General features: G+C 50.6%; 1 protein-coding gene across 6 annotated transcripts in view; it reads left to right on the top strand.

Moving 5' to 3' along the window:
* LOC139242937 (uncharacterized) overlaps window positions 1-18,556 on the top strand; it is a 596,540-nt gene that overhangs the window by 282,372 nt on the left and 295,612 nt on the right. The gene's annotated exons all lie outside the window — the stretch shown is intronic.

Here is an 18,556-nt window from a genome sequence, read left to right on the forward strand (position 1 = left end):
GATACCAGCAGGGGGAGTGAGATAAAGGTGAGAGTGAGTGAGCTGTGATACTGGGAGATACCAGCAGGGGGAGTGAGATAAATGTGAGAGTCAGTCAGCTGTGATACCGGGAGATACCAGCAGGGGGAGGGAGATAAAGGTGAGACTGAGTGAGCTGTGATACCGGGAGATACCAGCAGAGCGAGTGAGATAAAAGTGAGACGGAGTGAGCTGTGATACCGGAAGATACCAGTAGGGGGAGGGAGATAAAGGTGAGACTGAGTGAGCTGTGATACTAGGAGATACCAGCAGGTGGAGTGAGATAAAGGTGAGACTGAGTGAGCTGTGATACCGGGAGATACCAGCAGGGGGAGGGAGATAAAGGTGAGACTGAGTGAGCTGTGATACCGGGAGATACCAGCAGGGGGAGGGAGATAAAGGTGAGACTGAGTGAGCTGTGATACCGGGAGATACCAGCAGGGGGAGGGAGATAAAGGTGAGACTGAGTGAACTTTGATACCGGGAGATACCAGCAGGGGGAGGGAGATAAAGGTGAGACTGAGTGAGCTTTGATACCGGGAGATACCAGCAGGGGGAGGGAGATAATGGTGAGACTGAGTAAGCTGTGATACTGGGAGATACCAGCAGGGGGAGGGAGATAAAGGTGAGACTGAGTGAGCTGTGATACCGGGAGATACCAGCAGGGGGAGGGAGATAAAGGTGAGACTGAGTGAGCTGTGATACCGGGAGATACCAGCAGGGGGAGTGAGATAAAGGTGAGACTGAGTGAGCTGTGATACCGGGAGATACCAGCAGGGGGAATGAGATAAAGGTGAGACTGAGTGAGCTTTGATACCGGGAGATACCAGCATGGGGAGTGAGATAAAGGTGAGACTGAGTGAGCTATGATACCGGGAGATACCAGCAGGGGGAGGGAGATAAAGGTGAGACTGAGTGAGCTGTGATACCGGGAGATACCAGCAGGTGGAGGGAGATAAAGGTGAGACTGAGTGAGCTGTGATACCGGGAGATACCAGCAGGGGGAGGGAGATAAAGGTGAGACTGAGTGAGCTGTGATACCGGGAGATACCAGCAGGTGGAGTGAGATAAAGGTGAGACTGAGTGAGCTGTGATACCGGGAGATACCAGCAGGGGAAGGGAGATTAAGGTGAGACTGAGTGAGCTGTGATACCGTGAGATACCAGCAGGGGGAGGGAGATAAAGGTGAGACTGAGTGAGCTGTGATACCGGGAGATACCAGCAGGGGGAGTGAGATAAAGGTGAGACTGAGTGAGCTGTGATACCGGGAGATACCAGCAGAGCGAGTGAGATAAAGGTGAGACGGAGTGAGCTGTGATACCGGAAGATACCAGTAGGGGGAGGGAGATAAAGGTGAGACTGAGTGAGCTGTGATTCTAGGAGATACCAGCAGGTGGAGTGAGATAAAGGTGAGACTGAGTGAGCTGTGATACCGGGAGATACCAGCAGGGGAAGGGAGATAAAGGTGAGAATGAGTGAGCTGTGATACCGGGAGATACCAGCAGGGGGAGGGAGATAAAGGTGAGACTGAGTGAGCTGTGATACCGGGAGATACCAGCAGGGGGAGGGAGATAAAGGTGAGACTGAGTGAGCTGTGATACCGGGAGATACCAGCAGGGGGAGGGAGATAAAGGTGAGACTGAGTGAGCTTTGATACCGGGAGATACCAGCAGGGGGAGGGAGATAAAGGTGAGACTGAGTGAGCTTTGATACCGGGAGATACCAGCAGGGGGAGGGAGATAAAGGTGAGACTGAGTGAGCTGTGATACCGGGAGATACCAGCAGGGGGAGGGAGATAAAGGTGAGACTGAGTGAGCTGTGATACCGGGAGATACCAGCAGGGGGAGGGAGATAAAGGTGAGACTGAGTGAGCTGTGATACCGGGAGATACCAGCAGGGGGAGTGAGATAAAGGTGAGACTGAGTGAGCTGTGATACCGGGAGATACCAGCAGGGGGAATGAGATAAAGGTGAGTCTGAGTGAGCTTTGATACCGGTAGATACCAGCAGGGGGAGGGAGATAATGGTGAGACTGAGTGAGCTGTGATACCGGGAGATACCAGCATGGGGAGTGAGATAAAGGTGAGACTGAGTGAGCTATGATACCGGGAGATACCAGCAGGGGGAGGGAGATAAAGGTGAGACTGAGTGAGCTGTGATACCGGGAGATACCAGCAGGTGGAGGGAGATAAAGGTGAGAATGAGTGAGCTGTGATACAGGGAGATACCAGCAGGGGGAGTGAGATAAAGGTGAGAGTGAGTGAGCTGTGATATTGGGAGATACCAGCAGGGGGAGTGAGATAAAGGTGAGAGTGAGTGAGCTGTGATACTGGGAGATACCAGCAGGGGGAGTGAGATAAATGTGAGAGTGAGTCAGCTGTGATACCGGGAGATACCAGCAGGGGGAGGGAGATAAAGGTGAGACTGAGTGAGCTGTGATACCGGGAGATACCAGCAGAGCGAGTGAGATAAAAGTGAGACGGAGTGAGCTGTGATACCGGAAGATACCAGTAGGGGGAGGGAGATAAAGGTGAGACTGAGTGAGCTGTGATACTTGGAGATACCAGCAGGTGGAGTGAGATAAAGGTGAGACTGAGTGAGCTGTGATACCGGGAGATACCAGCAGGGGGAGGGAGATAAAGGTGAGACTGAGTGAGCTGTGATACCGGGAGATACCAGCAGGGGAAGGGAGATAAAGGTGAGACTGAGTGAGCTGTGATACCGGGAGATACCAGCAGGGGGAGGGAGATAAAGGTGAGACTGAGTGAACTTTGGTACCGGGAGATACCAGCAGGGGGAGGGAGATAAAGGTGAGACTGAGTGAGCTTTGATACCGGGAGATACCAGCAAGGGGAGGGAGATAATGGTGAGACTGAGTAAGCTGTGATACTGGGAGATACCAGCAGGGGGAGGGAGATAAAGGTGAGACTGAGTGAGCTGTGATACCGGGAGATACCAGCAGGGGGAGGGAGATAAAGGTGAGACTGAGTGAGCTGTGATACCGGGAGATACCAGCAGGGGGAGTGAGATAAAGGTGAGACTGAGTGAGCTGTGATACCGGGAGATACCAGCAGGGGGAATGAGATAAAGGTGAGACTGAGTGAGCTTTGATACCGGGAGATACCAGCATGGGGAGTGAGATAAAGGTGAGACTGAGTGAGCTATGATACCGGGAGATACCAGCAGGGGGAGGGAGATAAAGGTGAGACTGAGTGAGCTGTGATACCGGGAGATACCAGCAGGTGGAGGGAGATAAAGGTGAGACTGAGTGAGCTGTGATACCGGGAGATACCAGCAGGGGGAGGGAGATAAAGGTGAGACTGAGTGAGCTGTGATACCGGGAGATACCAGCAGGTGGAGTGAGATAAAGGTGAGACTGAGTGAGCTGTGATACCGGGAGATACCAGCAGGGGAAGGGAGATTAAGGTGAGACTGAGTGAGCTGTGATACCGGGAGATACCAGCAGGGGGAGGGAGATAAAGGTGAGACTGAGTGAGCTGTGATACCGGGAGATACCAGCAGGGGGAGGGAGATAAAGGTGAGACTGAGTGAGCTGTGATACCGGGAGATACCAGCAGGGGGAGGGAGATAATGGTGAGACTGAGTGAGCTGTGATACCGGGAGATACCAGCAGGGGGAGTGAGATAAAGGTGAGAGTAAGTCAGCTGTGATACCGGGAGATACCAGCAGGGGGAATGAGATAAAGGTGAGACTGAGTGAGCTTTGATACCGGGAGATACCAGCAGGGGGAGGGAGATAATGGTGAGACTGAGTAAGCTGTGATACCGTGAGATACCAGCAGGGGGAGGGAGATAAAGGTGAGACTGAGTGAGCTGTGATACCGGGAGATACCAGCAGGGGGAGTGAGATAAAGGTGAGACTGAGTGAGCTGTGATACCGGGAGATACCAGCAGAGCGAGTGAGATAAAGGTGAGACGGAGTGAGCTGTGATACCGGAAGATACCAGTCGGGGGAGGGAGATAAAGGTGAGACTGAGTGAGCTGTGATTCTAGGAGATACCAGCAGGTGGAGTGAGATAAAGGTGAGACTGAGTGAGCTGTGATACCGGGAGATACCAGCAGGGGAAGGGAGATAAAGGTGAGACTGAGTGAGCTGTGATACCGGGAGATACCAGCAGGGGGAGGGAGATAAAGGTGAGACTGAGTGAGCTGTGATACCGGGAGATACTAGCAGGGGGAGTGAGATAAAGGTGAGACTGAGTGAGCTGTGATACCGGGAGATACCAGCAGGTGGAGGGAGATAAAGGTGAGACTGAGTGAGCTGTGATACCGGGAGATACCAGCAGGGGGAGGGAGATAAAGGTGAGACTGAGTGAGCTGTGATACCGGGTGTTACCAGCAGGGGGAGGGAGATAAAGGTGAGAGTGAGCTGTGATACAGGGAGATACCAGCAGGGGGAGGGAGATAAAGGTGAGACTGAGTGAGCTGTGATACCGGCAGATACCAGCAGGGGGAGTGAGATAAAGGTGAGACTGAGTGAGCTGTGATACCGGCAGATACCAGCAGGGGGAGTGAGATAAAGATGGGACTGAGTGAGCTGTGATACCGGGAGATACCAGCAGGGGGAGGGAGATAAAGGTGAGACTGAGTGAGCTGTGATACCGGGAGATACCAGCAGGGGGAGGGAGATAAAGGTGAGACTGAGTGAGCTGTGATACCGGGAGATACCAGCAGGGGGAGTGAGATAAAGGTGAGACTGAGTGAGCTGTGATACCGGCAGATACCAGCAGGGGGAGTGAGATAAAGGTAAGACTGAGTGAGCTGTGATACTGGGAGATACCAGCAGGGGGAGTGAGATAAAGATGGGACTGAGTGAGCTGTGATACCGGGAGATACCAGCAGGGGGAGGGAGATAAAGGTGAGACTGAGTGAGCTGTGATACCGGGAGATACCAGCAGGGGGAGTGAGATAAAGGTGAGACTGAGTGAGCTGTGATACCGGGAGATACCAGCAGGGGGAGGGAGATAAAGGTGAGACTGAGTGAGCTGTGAGTGGAATGTGGGAGGCCAGCCAGGAGTGTGTTGGAAAAGTCAATTCTGGGTGTAAGAGATGTTACCTCTTCTTCCTGTTATTCAGTGTGCAACCTCCCCATATTTAGCAACGTTATCATTTGTTCTTAGTGCTGAATCTTTAGAACCCGGAAACAGTTCCTGTTTTGTATTTCTTACCTTAGAACGATTGAACCCGATACAGAAATCTCTCAGTAAGTAAAGGTAATAAGAATTAGGAACAGGTGTAGGCCATCTAGCCCCTCGAGCCTGCTCCGCCATTCAACAAGATCATGGCTGATCTGGCCGTGGACTCAGCTCCACTTACCCGCCCTCTCCCCATAACCGTTAATTCCCTCATTGGTTAAAAATCTATCTATCTGTGACTTGAATACATTCAATGAGCTAGCCTCAACTGCTTCCTTGGGCAGAGAATTCCACAGATTCACAACCCTCTGGGAGCAGAAATTCCTTCTCAACTCAGTTTTAAATTGGCTCCCCCGTATTTTGAGGCTGTGCCCCCTAGTTCTCGTCTCCCCGACCAGTGGAAACAACCTCTCTGCCTCTATCTTGTCTATCCCTTTCATTATTTTAAATGTTTCTATAAGATCACCCCTCATCCTTCTGAACTCCAACGAGTAAAGACCCAGTCTACTCAATCTATCATCATAAGGTAACCCCCTCATCTCCGGAATCAGCCTAGTGAATCGTCTCTGTACCCCCTCCAAAGCCAGTATATCCTTCCTTAAGTAAGGTGACCAAAACTGCACACAGTACTCCAGGTGCGGCCTCACCAATACTCTGTACAGTTGCAGCAGGACCTCCCTGCTTTTGTACTCCATCCCTCTCGCAATGAAGGCCAACATCCCATTCGCCTTCCTGATTACCTGCTGCACCTGCAAACTAACTTTTTGGGATTCAAGGACCCCCAGGTCCCTCTGCACCTCAGCATGTTGTAATTTCTCCCCATTCAAATAATATTCCCTTTGACTGTTTTTTTCCCCAAGGTGGATGACCTCACACTTTCCGACATTGTATTCCATCTGCCAAACCTTAGCCCATGAATCCCAAAAAAGTTAGTTTGCAGGTGCAGCAGGTAATCAGGAAAGCGAATGGAATGTTGGCCTTCATATTTGCTTGTGAAATGGAACTGGCCCGTCACCAGTTGCCGTCCTGTCTGCTATCCTTGAACAAGGTGGGAGAATGTGCCAATGGTGAATTGTCCCTGAACAAGAGCCAATAGCTCACTGCCTGTCTGTGTGGACAATGCTCAGGCCCCCAACTGCTGAGTGTCCACATATCACCAGATTAAATTAGGGTGACCATACTTTCTAAACCCAATCTGGGGACACACAGGGTGGGAGCACAGCAAAGTATCCAGGTCGGAAAAGGTAGGTTGTGCAGTGTAGCGAGGGGAAATTTATTAGCAGCAAATCATGGGAGAGAGGAACAGAGCGAGATAGAGCCAGTTAGCCTGACATCAGTCCTCGGGAAAATGCTGGAACCCTTTGTTAAAGAAATGATAACAGGGCACTTAGCAAATCATAACATGATCAGTGTTATGTAATGATGTGTGTATCATCCCAGTACCTTCAGTGTAATGTAAGCACAATGCTACACCACAGAGGGCGCTGTGGTGGGAAACCTGGAAGTGCCTGCAACAGGTGCTATATAAGGCTGACCACCACACCTGAGAGTCACTCTGGAGCTGAACAATAAAGGACGAAGGTCACAGCAGTTAGATTTACACCAGACCGTGTGGAGTCAGTAATTTGTGTGCTACACACACCACACAGGTATTTTTTTGTGAATAAAGTATATTTTGAAATTAAAAAAACCACATTGGCGACTAGGAAGTGGACGAACTCCACGCAACCATGGCTACTCTGGGCTCGCTAAAGGGTTTTACCGTGGGCAATGATTGGGTGGCCTTCACGGAAAGGCTCGAGTACTACTTCACAGCAAACGACCTGACGGAGGACACATACGCACTGAGAGATAAGCGTAAGGCGATATTGCTCTCCAGTTGTGGAGATGAGGTTTACTGTCTCGTCAGGGATTTGCTGGCACCCGGGAGCGCCAGGGACAAGTCATACGAGGAGCTGACTGAACTCATTCGTGACCAGTTGAAACCGAAGGAGAGCATCCTCACGGCCAGATACAAATTTTACCATCACTGCAGACCCGAGGGCCAGGATATCACCAAATATGCGGCGGACCTCAGGAGACTCGCGGCGCCGTGTGATTTTGGCGCACACCTTGACGAGGCGTTACGGGACGTTTTCGTTATGGGGATTGGTCACGAGGGCCTCCTTCACAAGCTGTTAGCCACGGAACCCACAGTCACTCTGACAAAGGCCATCGCCATCAGCCGGGCACATATGACCTCGAGTTGCAACACCAAGCAAATAATCCACACAGTCTCGAACCCGGCAGGCACTGTCCACAGGATAGCGCCCACCGCGGATAAAACTGCAGAATGAGGCTCTGTCCGGGGCAGAGAGCACGGACCTCGGGATCCTGGAACTGAGTCCGCTGAGGGGGGCCAATCAAGTAGCACCATGCTGGCGTTGTGGAGGAAGCCATGGGGCTCACTGGTGCAGGTTTGCGGAGTACACTTGCAATACCTGCCACCTGAAAGGCCACCTTCAGCGTATGTGTAAAAGAAATCGGACTCACCATGTGGCTGAGGAGATGGGGGATGATCCACTGTTCACCAAGGAGCAGGCAGAAGAAGAGGAGGTGTTGGGACTGTATACGTGTACTGACCATTCACCCCCAGTGATAAGGGAAGTGAAAATCAACAGAGTCCCAGTGAGTATGGAAGTGGACACGGGCTCGGGTCCATCGTTGATGAGTCGGAGAACTTTTGATAAACTGTGGATTAACCCAGCTGCACGACCCAAGCTGGTCCTGGTCACGGCGAAGCTGCGTATCTACACCAGGGAACTAATACCTGTTCTCGGCAGAGCGATGGTGCAGGTATCCCACGGGGACGAGACAAACGGTTTACCTCTGTGGGTCGTTCCAGGCGATGGGCCGACGCTCCTCGGCCGGAGGTGGATGGGGACGGTCCGGGGGAGCTGGGAAGACTTCATCACTCCACAGGCTGCTGCTCCCCGGGGTGCTGCTGTGTCCCGGGTTCCCAGAGAGCAGCGCCGACCGAGCTGGAGCTGCAGCCTCAATCCACCCACAGGCAAGTCCCAGGCCCCGGGCCTCACACAGAGATCCTGCAGCCTCAGCCCCCACGGGCGAGCAGCCCTGCAGAGGCAGGCCTAGTGTCGGGGGGGAGTGAGCCGGCGGGGTGCGAGGGATCCAGGATGGCCGGCGGTTCTGAAGAGCCCCGCCGAGGAGCTGTTAGTATCGGGCGGCGGCAGCAGCTGGAGGTCGGGGGCTACGGAGGGCGCGGGGGACGCGGCAAGTGCGGCCGCTGGAGAGGCCACGACGGCCGCAGGAGAGGCGGCAAGTCAGGTGGCAGCGGAGGGGAGCAGAGGCTGCGGCGGCGGAGGGCATCCAGAGCGGCGGAGAGCAAGATGGCGGCGGCATCGTGTCCAGAGCATCAAAGATGGCGGCGCCCCAGGAGAAGCCTCGTGGAATCCTCCTGCATCAAAGATGGCGCCTTAAAAAGGAAAGGCACCCGTGAGTCTAATAAGGGCCTTACCATGAGGTGGTCCCCACAAAGGACTTCTGTGAGGCAGAGCGAGTCTAAAATGAGCGATGTTAATGTGAGATGGCGAATTTATAACAAGAATTAATTTTTTAATGCTGAATGGCCACTGTATTTGTGTAAAATAATGGATATCTAGTACAATTAATGATAAGGGCTAACAAGGAAATCAGGGATCCGTTACCAGTCAATAACTAGTTAATGTACCAGATAACATGTACCATACTAACGCACTGTCTATGCCTCCCTGCCTTCCGTTGGACAAGTGTGATGTTATGTATTGATGTATCGTCGTCCTGTGTCCTGGTGGGGGGGGGGGGGGGGAAGTGTGATGTTATTAATTGATGTTTGTATCGTCCTGGTTCCTTAAATGTAATGTAAGCACAATGCTACACCACAGAGGGTGCTGTGGTGGGAAACCTGGAAGTGCCTGCAACAGGCACGAAATAAGGCTGACCACCACACCCGAGCGGCACTCTGGAGCTGAACAATAAAGGACGAAGGTCACAGCAGTTAGATTTACACCAGACCGCGTGGAGTCAGTGATTTGTGTGCTACATGCACCACAATATACTCACTCTCTCTCTCACACACATGCAGTTTGAAAGGGATGTGGCCTGGCTGTGTCCATTTTGATGATGTCACTTACTGGCTGTGGCAGCCATGTTTGATGAGGCCTCCTCCAGAGGGACTGACCGAGACCCCCTCCAAAGGGAACTGACCGAGACCTCCTGCCGAGGGGACTGACCGAGACCCCCTCCCGAGGGGACTGACCAAGACCCCCTGCCGAGGGGACTGACCGAGGACCCCGTCCAGAGGGGACTGACCGAGACCCCCTGCCGAGGGGACTGACCGAGGACCCCGTCCAGAGGGGACTGACCGAGACCCCCTCTCGAGGTTGTACCCAATGGGCCCACATGAGTTCTGTCTGTTTATTACCTGGGGTTTAATTTCCAGTCTGGGCCCTGGTTGTGTTGTCTCTGGTTCCTGTTCGTTTGTGGCCCTTGTGTTTTAAAGAGGTTAAAGCCTGGGGTTAAAGTAGAACATAACACAAGTACATAAGAAATAAGAGCAGGAGTCGGCCATTTGGCCCCTCGAGCCTGCTCCACCATTTAATACGATCATGGCTGATCTGATCATGGACTCAGCCCCACTTCTCTATCCGCTCCCTAAAACCTTTGACTCTCATCGTTCAAAAATCTGTGTCTCCACATTAAATATATACAAAGCCCGGCCGGCAATGTTAGAAAAACATGTTAACTGGGTGGGTGATGAACAGGGGCCGAGAGGGAATTAAGTTCAGAAACCCGCGGATGGACATTTCCAAAAATGCTTGTGTTTCGGAGCGCTGCTACAACCATGGAGGCCATTTGAGGGGTTTTCATCGAGTAAATCTGGAGAGACTATTCCCAGTGGCAGGAGGGTGGGGAACCAAAGGACAGGTTTAACATTATTGGCAAAAGAACCAGAGCAGAGAGGAGGAGGATATGTTTTGATGCAGAGAGCTGTTATGATCTGGAAAGCATTGCCTGAAAGGGTGTTGGAAGCAGATTGTACTTGTACACTTGTAAAGAAACAGTTTGCAGGGCGACGGGGAGAGAGAGGGAATAATTGGATCGCTCTTTCACAGAGCTGGCACAGGCAGGATGGGCCCAATGGGCTGTATGATTCTATGATTGTTGCAGGTCCATGGGGATCATTTTGCTGCAGGGTTACGTTGACCATTTTGCCGCAGGGTTACGTTGACCATTTTGCTGCAGGGTTACGTTGACCATTTTACATTAATGTGGGGCAGCATTTTTAGAGTCCCTGCTGCGCTGTTCAGCTCACATCCAGTCTCACCATCTTGTGTAAATTACATAGCCAGCCTCCCGAGTAAAACCCACCCAGTTCAATAGACGGACAGGTCGTGTCGACAGTGTCGTTTGGAGAAGGTGGGATGTAGTTTTGAGGAACCTTTATTTAACACATTTAAACAATGAAGCCGGTTTTGATGAAAGTAACGAGGAGACCAGGAACAAGCTGAAGTAAGCGGGGTTTTATTAACACAACACCGGGACAACAATAACTTGCATTTATATAGCGGCTTTAATGTAATGAAACGTCACGAGGCAATTATCAGAAACATTGGACACTGGGCCACATAAAGAGATGTTAGGATGGATGACCAAAAGCTCAGTGAAAAGTCGGTTTGAAGAAGCTTTTGAAGGAGGAGGAGAGAGAGGTCGATCTGCGAAGAGCTTTAGGGAGGGAATTCCAGAGTTGAGGAGCTTGGCTGCTGAAAACATGGGCCCAACAGTGGAGCGCTGAAAATCGAGGCTGGGCAATAGGTCAGAGTGGAGAGAACTCAGAGGGTTGTAGGGACACTTGTTACACAGTCTGACTCCTCACTGGGAGAGACACACTGTACACAGGGACACTTGTTACACAGTCTGACTCCTCACTGGGAGACACACTGTACACAGGGACATTTGTTACACAGTCTGACTCCTCAGTGGGAGAGACACACTGTACACAGGGACACTTGTTACACAGTCTGACCCCTCACTGGGAGAGACACACTGTACACAGGGACATTTGTTACACAGTCTGACTCCTCAGTGGGAGAGACACACTGTACACAGGGACACTTGTTACACAGTCTGACCCCTCACTGGGAGAGACACACTGTACACAGGGACACTTGTTACACAGTCTGACCCCTCACTGGGAGAGACACATTGTACACAGGGACACTTGTTACAGTCTGACTCCTCACTGGGAGACACACATTGTACACAGGGACACTTGTTACAGTCTGACTCCTCACTGTACACAGGGACACTTGTTACACAGTCTGACTCCTCACTGGGAGAGAGACACTGTACACAGGGACACTTGTTACAGAGTCTGACTCCTCACTGGGGGACACACTGTACACAGGGACACTTGTTACACAGTCTGACTCCTCACTGGGAGAGACACACTGTACACAGGGACACTTGTTACACAGTCTGACTCCTCACTGGGAGAGACGCTGTACACAGGGACACTTGTTACAGTCTGACTCCTCACTGGGAGAGAGACACTGTACACAGGGACACTTGTTACAGAGTCTGACTCCTCACTGGGAGAGACACTGTACACAGGGACACTTGTTACACAGTCTGACCCCTCACTGGGAGAGACACACTGTACACAGGGACACTTGTTACACAGTCTGACTCCTCACTGGGAGAGACACACTGTACACAGGGACACTTGTTACACAGTCTGACTCCTCACTGGGAGAGACACACTGTACACAGGGACACTTGTTACAGTCTGACTCCTCACTGGGGGAGAAACATAGAAAATAAATGCAGGAGTAGGCCATTCGAGCCTGCACCACCATTCAATAAGATCATGGCTGTTCATGCCTTCAGTACCCCTTTCCTGCTTTCTCTCCATACCCCTTGATCCCTTTAGCCGTAAGGGCCATATCTAACTCCCTCTTGAATATATCCAATGAACTGGCATCAACAACTCTCTGTGGCAGGGAATTCCACAGGTTAACAACTCTGAGTGAAGAAGTTTCTCCTCATCTCGGTCCTAAATGGCCTGCCCCTTATCCTAAGACTGTGTCCCCTGGTTCTGGACTTCCCCAACATCGGGAACATTCTTCCCGCATCTAATCTGTCCAATCCCATCAGAATTTTATATGTTTTTATGAGATCACACCTCATCCTTCTAAACTCCAGTGTATAAAGGCCCAGTTGATCCAGTCTCTCCTCATATGTCAGTCCTGCCATCCCAGGAATCAGTCTGGTGAACCTTCGCTGCACTTCCTCAATAGCAAGAATGTCCTTCCTCAGATTAGGAGACCAAAACTGAACACAATATTCCAGGTGTGGTCTCACCAAGGCCCTGTACAACTGCAGTAAGACCTCCCTGCTCCTATACTCAAATCCCCTCGCTATGAAGGCCAACATACCATTTGACTTCTTCACAGCCTGCTGTACCTGCATGCCAACCTTCAATGATTGATGAACCATGACACCCAGGTCTCACTGCACCTCCCCTTTTCCTAATCTGCCGCCATTCATATAATATTCTGCCTTCATGTTTTTGCCCCCAAAGTGGATAACCTCACATTTATCCACATTATACTGCATCTGCCATGTATTTGCCCACTCGCCTAACCTGTCCAAGTCACCCTGCAGCCTCTTAGCATCCTCCTCACAGCTCACACCGCCACCCAGTTTAGTGTCATCTGCAAACTTGGAGATATTATACTCAATTCCATCATCCAAATCATTAATATATATTATAAAGAGCTGGGGTCCCAGCACTGAGCCCTGCGGCACCCCACTAGTCACTGCCTGCCATTCTGAAAAGGACCCGTTAATCCCGACTCTCTGCTTCTTGTCTGTCAACCAGTTCTCTAACCACATCAATACATTACCTCCAATACCATGTGCCTTGATTTTGCACACCAATCTCTTGTGTGTGACCTTGTCAAAAGCCTTTTGAAAGTCCAAATACACCACATCCACTGGTTCTCCCCTATCCACTCTATTGTTACATCCTCAAAAAATTCCAGAAGATTTGTCAAGCACGATTTCTCCTTCATAAATCCATGCTGACTTGGACCAATCCTATCACTGCTTTCCAAATGTGCTGCTATTTCATCCTTAATGATTGATTCCAACATTTTCCCCACGACTGATGTCAGGCTAACCGGTCTATAATTACCTGTTTTCTCTCTCCCTCTTTTTTTAAAAAGTGGTGTTACATTAGCAACCCTCCAGTCCATAGGAACTGATCCAGAGTCGATAGACTGTTGGAAAATGATCACCAATGCATCCACTATTTCTAGGGCCACTTCCTTTACTCTGGGATGTAGACTATCAGGCCCTGGGGATTTATTGGCCTTCAATCCCGTTAATTTCCCGAACACAAATTCCCGCCTAATAAGGATATCCTTCAGTTCCTCCTTCTCACTAGACCGTCGGTCCCCTCGTACATCCGGAAGGTTATTTGTGTCTTCCTTTGTGAAGACAACCAAAGTATTTGTTCAATTGGTCTGCCATTTCTTTGCTCCCCATTATAAATTCACCCGAATCCGACTGCAACGGACCTACGATTGTCTTCACTAATATTTTTCCCTTCACATATCTATAGAAGGTTTTGCAGTCAGTTTTTATGTTTCCGGCAAGCTTCCTCTCGTACTCTATTTTCCCCCTCTTAATTAAACCCTTAGTTCTCCTCTGCTGTATTCTAAATTTCTCCCAGTCCTCCGGTTTGCTGCTTTTTCTGGCTAATTTATATGCCTCTTCCTTGGATTTAACATTATCCTTAATTTCCCTTGTTAGCCACGGTTGAGCCACCTTCCCCCACTGTGCACAGGGACACTTGTTACAGAGTCTGACCCCTCACTGGGAGAGACACACACTGTGCACAGGGACACTTGTTACAGAGTCTGACTCCTCACTGGGAGAGACACACTGTACACAGGGACACTTGTTACACAGTCTGACCCCTCACTGGGAGACACACACTGTGCACAGGGACACTTGTTACAGAGTCTGACTCCTCACTGGGAGAGACACACTGTACACAGGGACACTTGTTACACAGTCTGACTCCTCACTGGGAGAGACACACACTGTACACAGGGACACTTGTTACACAGTCTGACTCCTCACTGGGAGAGACACACTGTACACAGGGACACTTGTTACACAGTGTGACTCCTCACTGGGAGAGACACACTGTACACAGGGACACTTGTTACACAGTCTGACTCCTCACTGGGAGAGACACACTGTGCACAGGGACACTTGTTACAGAGTCTGACTCCTCACTGGGAGAGACACACTGTACACAGGGACACTTGTTACAGAGTCTGACCCCTCACTGGGAGAGACACAGTGTACACAGGGACACTTGTTACACAGTCTGACTCCTCACTGGGAGAGACACACTGTACACAGGGACACTTGTTACACAGTCTGACTCCTCACTGGGAGAGACACACTGTACACAGGGACACTTGTTACACAGTCTGACTCCTCACTGGGAGAGACACACTGTACACAGGGACACTTGTTACACAGTCTGACTCCTCACTGGGAGAGACACACTGTGCACAGGGACACTTGTTACAGAGTCTGACTCCTCACTGGGAGAGACACACTGTACACAGGGACACTTGTTGCAGAGTCTGACTCCTCACTGGGAGAGACACTGTACACAGGGACACTTGTTACACAGTCTGACCCCTCACTGGGAGAGACACACTGTACACAGGGACACTTGTTACACAGTCTGACTCCTCACTGGGAGAGACACACTGTACACAGGGACACTTGTTACACAGTCTGACTCCTCACTGGGAGAGACACACACTGTACACAGGGACACTTGTTACAGAGTCTGACCCCTCACTGGGAGACACACACTGTACACAGGGACACTTGTTACAGAGTCTGACCCCTCACTGGGAGAGACACACTGTACACAGGGACACTTGTTACACAGTCTGACTCCTCACTGGGAGAGACACACTACACAGGGACACTTGTTACACAGTCTGACCCCTCACTGGGAGAGACACACACTGTACACAGGAACACTTATTACACAGTCTGACCCCCTCACTGGGAGAGACAGACACTGTACACAGGAACACTTATTACACAGTCTGACCCCCTCACTGGGAGAGACAGACTGTACACAGGGACACTTGTTACACAGTCTGACTCCTCACTGGGAGACACACACTGTACACAGGAACACTTATTACACAGTCTGACTCCTCACTGGGAGAGACACACTGTACACAGGGACACTTGTTACACAGTCTGACCCCTCACTGGGAGACACACTGTACACAGGGACACTTGTTACACAGTCTGACTCCTCACTGGGAGACACACACTGTACACAGGGACACTTGTTACACAGTCTGACTCCTCACTGGGAGACAGACACTGTACACAGGAACACTTATTACACAGTCTGACCCCTCACTGGGAGACACACACTGTACACAGGGACACTTGTTACACAGTCTGACCCCCTCACTGGGAGAGACAGACTGTACACAGGGACACTTGTTGCACAGTCTGACTCCTCAATGGGAGACACACACTGTACACAGGGACACGTGTTACACAGTCTGACTCCTCACTGGGAGAGACACACTGTACACAGGGACACTTGTTACACAGTCTGATTCCTCACTGGGAGAGACACACTGTACACAGGGACACTTGTTACACAGTCTGACCCCTCACTGGGAGAGACACACACTGTACACAGGGACACTTATTACACAGTCTGACCCCCTCACTGGGAGAGACAGACTGTACACAGGGACACTTGTTACACAGTCTGACTCCTCACTGGGAGACACACACTGTACACAGGAACACTTATTACACAGTCTGACTCCTCACTGGGAGAGACAGACTGTACACAGGGACACGTGTTACACAGTCTGACTCCTCACTGGGAGAGACACACTCTACACAGGGACACTTGTTACACAGTCTGACTCCTCACTGGGAGACACACACTGTACACAGGGACACTTGTTACACAGTCTGACTCCTCACTGGGAGACACACACTGTACACAGAGACACTTGTTACACAGTCTGACTCCTCACTGGGAGAGACACACACTGTACACAGGGACACTTGTTACACAGTCTGACTCCTCACTGGGAGACACACACTGTACACAGGGACACTTGTTACACAGTCTGACTCCTCACTGGGAGACACACACTGTACACAGAGACACTTGTTACACAGTCTGACTCCTCACTGGGAGACACACACTGTACACAGGGACACTTGTTACACAGTCTGACCCCTCACTGGGAGAGACACACTGTACACAGGGACACTTGTTACACAGTCTGACTCCTCTCTGGGAGAGACCCCCAGGAATACTGAGCACAATTGTCAGTGTCCCACTACAGCCCAGACTGAGCCCCATCCTGGGCCCTTCCTGTCTGTGCATTTCCCCAGTGCCCCATTAGGAAGCAGAAGCAGCGATGTGGGGGCAGGGCGGCTGAGTCACGTGACCCTGGGGTGGGGCCTCTGACCTCACAATGGGAGATGACGCTCGCTCAGCTCGAGCGGGAAACCGTTAAAGGGCCGGTAGGATTTAAACCTGGAGCGCGAAGGGTTAAAGGGGAGGGGCCAAAAATCGGCCCAAATAGTCAAACAATGGGAGCAGTGATGGTCATACAGTGAAATGTTCACACAATGGGAGCAGTGATGATCATACAGTGAAATGTTCACACAATGAGAGCAGTGATGGTCACACAGTGAAATGTTCACACAATGAGAGCAGTGATGGTCACACAGTGAAATGTTCACACAGTGAGAGCAGTGATGGTCATACAGTGAAATGTTCACACAATGGGAGCAGTGATGGTCATACAGTGAAATGTTCACACAATGGGAGCAGTGATGGTCATACAGTGAAATGTTCACACAATGAGAGCAGTGATGGTCATACAGTGAAATGTTCACACAATGGGAGCAGTGATGGTCACACAGTGAAATGTTCACACAATGAGAGCAGTGATGGTCATACAGTGAAATGTTCACACAATGAGAGCAGTGATGATCACACAGTGAAATGTTCACACAATGGGAGCAGTGATGGTCATACAGTGAAATGTTCACACAATGGGAGCAGTGATGGTCACACAGTGAAATGTTCACACAATGAGAGCAGTGATGGTCATACAGTGAAATGTTCACACAATGGGAGCAGTGATGGTCACACAGTGAAATGTTCACACAATGAGAGCAGTGATGGTCACACAGTGAAATGTTCACACAATGAGAGCAGTGATGGTCATACAGTGAAATGTTCACACAATGGGAGCAGTGATGGTCATACAGTGAAATGTTCACACAATGGGAGCAGTGATGGTCACACAGTGAAATGTTCACACATCCACTCTCAGTCTAGGTCTGGATTCCCGCAGCGACTCCAGGTGTCTCTGTCCGGTTGAACTGAAATGATTCCCCTTCAGCCTGAAACAGATTACAGATTAAACAGGAAATAAACAGATTGAACAACAGTGTAAATAACGGAGACTGGGTTAATATTTGAATGTTCATTACAGTCAAATATTACCCATAAATAGTGACTGAACTTATTTATATTTTATTACATTAAACATTAACACAAACACTCACCAGATCCGCTCCAGACTCCTGCAGGTCAGTATGAGGTGGCAGAGAGCGGGGCAAGATCGGTCTGTGAAGGAGTTTGATCCCAAGTCCAGAACCGTCAGTGAGCGGTTTGTACTGAGAGCGGAGACGAGATCCTCGGCACCAGAATCTGTGAGATCGACAGCATCCAGCCTGGGGATCAGTGAGAGAAATAACAGGAATCAGAGTAAATCCCCAGTGTTTAATCGCAACACTATTACTGATACTGATAATGTATCGTGTTTATTAATGACACTATTACTGATACTAATAAACACATTATTATTAGTATCAGTAATAGTGTAATTAATAAACACTGAACATGATTATTAGTGACACAGTTAAGCGTCCCGAATCCGGCAACCTCTGTATCGAGGCCGAGCCAGTTTGTGTGTTTCACCGGACTTCGGAATGTGTTTCTGAAGTCCGAAATCCATGAACACTCGAGTTCAGATTCGGGTATTTCCGGATTTCGGAACGTCAGAAAGAGTGGGGGGGGGGGGGGGAGTGGAGGTGTTCGGGTGGGGCCCCGCCGGGAAGAAGGTGTTCGGGTGGGGCCCCGCCTGGAGGAAGGTGTTCGGGTGGGGCCCCACAGGGAAGGTGTTCGGGTGGGGCCCCACAGGGAAGGTGTTCGGGAGGATGGTGTTCGGGTGGGGCCCCA

The sequence above is a fragment of the Pristiophorus japonicus genome, unplaced genomic scaffold, assembly GCF_044704955.1.
Source record: "Pristiophorus japonicus isolate sPriJap1 unplaced genomic scaffold, sPriJap1.hap1 HAP1_SCAFFOLD_154, whole genome shotgun sequence".
Lineage (NCBI taxonomy): Eukaryota > Metazoa > Chordata > Chondrichthyes > Pristiophoridae > Pristiophorus > Pristiophorus japonicus.